Here is a 4,865-nt window from a genome sequence, read left to right on the forward strand (position 1 = left end):
CATAAGACAATTCACAACTATCGGAATGTCCTATGATGTTGCTTTCGATCGTCTCTATGATCAAGGATAAATCAAACCTATTGGTCCTACTAAAGATCCAACACCAGAAAAGCGATCTTCAAGATGGAATCCCAACTCTTATTGTAAGTACCATCGAGGAAATGGTCATACCACGGATAAATGTTACAGATTTCAAAATCTCATTCAAGATCTCATAGATGCAAACAAGATTCCGTTCCCTCTAGCTGGTAAGAAGACCGGGTGATGATAAAGCAAAAGACACAAGACGATCTTCAACGACAAGATTTCATGACTTCTTTTCTTCTTTTTGATTTTCCCTTCCCCAATAAGTATAGCATAGGCACCTTTTATTTTCCTTAGATTTATTCCATACGTTTTTCTTTTTCCTTTAATAAAATGAGCATTTCTTTTCTTGCATATGATCATTGCATTGCATTAAAAAAAATAAAAAATAAAAAATCGCTGGACTAAGCACAAGGTATACTAATGATTTGAGGCACCCCTTGTAGTCATATCATATCACCTTTACCCCTTTCAAAAATACAATCCATTCTGGATATACCACTTTGAGCCTCGTCTAACGATAGTCGTTTTTTTTCTTCAACCCACATCTACCTAACCTTGGGATGGGATGGTGTGCAATTTGTGTCATTTTCACAATGACAAAAGCTTGAGTGATTTTACCTAGATCTCAAAATTTCAAAAAATTCAAAAAAGCAATAACAATATAAAAGTGTGCAAAGGGCAAGTGTTCCAATGTCATTGATATGAATATAACTTCATAAGAACACGTCTCAGATTGCGTCTCTTATCGGGTGCTCGGTACCGTGCCTGAGAAACATGAATGCCAAGTGAGTAATAGACCGCATGATCGGGATTTCCCACACTTATCAAAAAAAAAATGCAAAAGAAAAAAGAAAGAGCAAAAATATAAACAAAAGAGAGTTTAAAAGTGAAAAACTTCAAGCATACAAATACAAAAATTCAAAAGCAAGGTTGCACACCTTAGGGGCTTATCTAGGGTCTTGATCCTTTATCCCCTACTTCTTCAACTTTTAGCCTAACCATGTTACAACCCTTCAAAGACCTCTTTGAGGTATACACACACTTGTGCGAGGTTCGGCTAGAGCTACGTTCGGCCTGATTCCTAAGGGATACGTAGGCAACCTCACATTGGGGTGCGGCCGTAATAATCATGCATTCATTCACATTCATATTTACATTCATGCATGATCATATCAAGGGATCTCAAATGCTCATCCCTATCCATTTAGTGCTAGACTTGGGGGCTTGATCCCTATATTATTAGCCTACTGTAGACACCCAAATGTGTCTCCCCAAAACCAAACCCAGTGATGAGTACCTATCAAGTCATTTGATTATCGAACGAGGTGAAGGTGTAGAAAGCCTAGTGATGAGGATGTTTTTATTAAAATATTTCTCTTTCTGTTTTCAAAAGTATTTCTTTTCTTACTCTATTTTATGAAAAACGTGCAGTCCAGTTTAGTTTGGTCTATGATATGGTTCCAATAATAGTGTAGTTGGATGGGGCTTGAAAAGAAATTTCCAAAGATATATTAAAAGCCCAATTCCGATGAATAATGAGGAAGTTATGGCTAAAATACTAAACCGAGCCCAAACCGGATTTTACCTACGACCCAATGATCATGTGGAGGGTCCAAAGGTTTAATCCTATTCCTAAACTAATTAGGATTAATTAGAAACTTCCATAAGTTTCTAAAAGATCTTAATTATCCTCTTTGAAAAGATAAAATCAAAGAATTTGAAATTGAATAAAAACTTTCCTTTTTTAAAAACTTTCCTTTTTTAAGTCCTAATTCCATTCGAATTTAAAAATGTTCAAAGACAGTCAGATATTATTTACGTGCCTCATAATCTTTATCCAAATATTATATGGTTGGACAGATCTTGAAATTATCTTTCCAATGATATATTATATTATTAATTCCGAGCTATAACGAAAAAGAGATGAAAGGAATACGAAACTCTATCCAAAACTGACACCGTCCTACTATTTCGGCCATATAGTTTTATCTACAAAAGATTTTAATATGATTCCAATTGGGTTGCAAATTAGACTTCAATAGCTTTCCAAATACATATTATATGACTTATTAGAACTTCTGGATCGAAAGATATGATAAAAACAAAATCTGCAAAAACTGATGACCGACGAGTTTTATTTCGATTCGAATTCGGATTCTTTTCTTATTCTTCGACTCTCTTTTATCTTATAAATAGAGGTCATATCTCCATCCGTTTTCAATCATCTACAATCAACAATCATCATCTCTCTCTTTCTCTCTCTAAAATCTAGAAGCTTTCTCTCTCTCTATTCTTTTTCTAGACCTTCCCTCAAACACAATTCCTCATACATTAGTTCTATAAACACCTAGACAAGTTCGAAGTTGCCTTCGCCCTAGACGTGAAAGGTTGATAATTTCTGAGGGTTTGGTCCCCAATCTCTATTTCAATTATTTAATTTAATTGTTTTGATTTATATTTTTCCTTGAAGTTACTAACACGTGTATTTTATTACTAGAAAGAGATACGAGGCATCGAAGTAAGTACTTTAATTGTTTCATTGATCTTTTGATATAGAAATCATGATTAGATTGTTATTTGGATATAGTATCATGTTAGGATGTTTTATTGCTTCCTAGTATCATGTTTAGGGTAATGAATAAGTTTCTTATGTCAATTATGATTTCTATGATGCTTCCTATTTCTTTCCTAATATCACGTTAGTATCATGTTAGAGCTAAAGGTTTGATTTTTATTGTTTAGTGACATGCTAGGGTTTGTTATTAATCTTGTTAGTATCATGCCTAGGATCTTACTATTATGCTTTAGCGTTGATATGATTATGGTTATAATTATGATTGTTAATTATGATTATTATGATGATTATCATGTTGCTTGATATATATTGTCATTGTTATTGCTTGATCACGCCCTCTCCTGCAGGATTAAAGGGAATTTGTACTTGTAATCACGCTTAATAAGATAATTAATAATCTTGTTTAAGGCTGATATGATTATAATTCAAGTGATCGCCAATAATATATTTGTTTGTGCATTAAATTCAACCAACATAGATTAAACATGTTTAGGGTTAACCTAATGATTGCATGTTAGTCAGAAAGCGCACATGAATACGAGTAGAATAAAGTAGAGGCCTATTTTATAGAGCGAGTTCTTTCTCTTTTAGATTGGATTCGTACCCTCATCCCCGAACACCAGTCTTGGTTCCAGACCTATTGGAGTTGACGATCTCCTGGATCGTTAAGGGGTGTAACCTTCACCTTATGAACGGTTTACAAGTTCCTAAAACTTGTTGGCGACTCTTTTTCTCTAGCTTCCTTCCGTTTGAACGCCACCATGCTAAAGTGTATGATCACACTCGGGCTTAAGTGTGGGATGGCTTGAAATATTCCCTACAGTTTTTGGCGACTCCACTGGGGATGATTTCTATTTTAATTCCTAAAATTTATTTTGGCAATGATTTAGAATGAGTGGATGAGACTCGAAAAGTTCTAAGTATTTCATGTGCGTAATTTTCATTTACGTTATTGGCATAAGCATCAAAAATTTTCTCATTGGAAAGACCATCCGTAATGAGTCAAAAACGTAGAATTTTTACACGTAGGAAATTTGAGAAATATCTTTCACAACTAGAATCGAAATAATACTGCGAAAACTGGAAAATTCTAAGAACACTGAAAGCTGACGAGGCATGTAGGAACTAGTGTCTAGAAAACAGAGTGCGTCGCCTGGAAAATGGCCTCATCGCCTGGCGATAATTTTGTCGTTTGGCGACGGAGTCATTTTCTGGCGACAGACCCTGTTGTTTGGCGCCGTGTTCTTCCAATACCGAGCCAGAACTCTGCCTTCTTGTTTTGACTGGTTCTAGCATTATTGGCTCGATTCTACTTCCTAATTGAGTTTTTCTCTCTTTTCTGTAACCCATATGTGTTCTACATATGGGCATAACCCTCTGGGAATTCATGCTCCATCTACCCAATCGAACGCTCCTGGCAACGAAGGGTACATCCGAGAATGTTGAATTCACCAAACCATGAAAGCGAGTTTAACTCGCAGGGTCCCATCCACACGCGCCAACCCTTCCAAAGGTAAGGCTTCCGCACGGTGCATCTGGACTCATAACCATGGACCCTCTTTGAATAACCCATATCCTAAACTTTAGAGAACTAGAGTCATGGTTAGGTTGCAAACTCATTGCATCATATTGTGGCTACTTGACTACTTGTGCATTATTTGCTGTGCATACTCTATGTGTTTTTCCTAACCATTTGTTTAACTTGTGATTAAGTCTAAATAAACTAACCAATGACTAAAGGACTTTTCTTAATTAATTAATTTAAGCCAAATATGTCTAAAATCGAGTCATAGTTCCTTTGAGTCAATCTGGATTTTTATACCCGTATACTGCACAAGCGTCAATATGTTTTGGTTATAGCTGGAGTTCTAGGAAGAACTACGAGTTGTACAACCTATGGATCTGTAGCCCCGAGTTTTATCTTTAATTTGGCGTTGGTTTCGTCACAATCAGAGTTACAGATCAAAAGTTATGACTAAAAGTCCACAGCCTGTCCAGTTTAATGAATATATGTGAGGTCTTAACTTAGTCTTTGCTTGAGTCTAGTCACATAGTCTAGCCACATGGTCATGACACGAGTCTTAACATGTCACCTACACTCACTAGTCTTAGAACACACTTTGTATATGTCACCATGACCATGTCTTAGGTTCATGCATGAGTCGTCTTCTGTCATTCGAGTGGGGAGTCCAATCTATTCCCA

The sequence above is a fragment of the Chenopodium album genome, chromosome 10 (genome assembly GCF_948465745.1).
Source record: "Chenopodium album chromosome 10, dcCheAlbu1.1, whole genome shotgun sequence".
NCBI classification, from domain to species: domain Eukaryota; kingdom Viridiplantae; phylum Streptophyta; class Magnoliopsida; order Caryophyllales; family Amaranthaceae; genus Chenopodium; species Chenopodium album.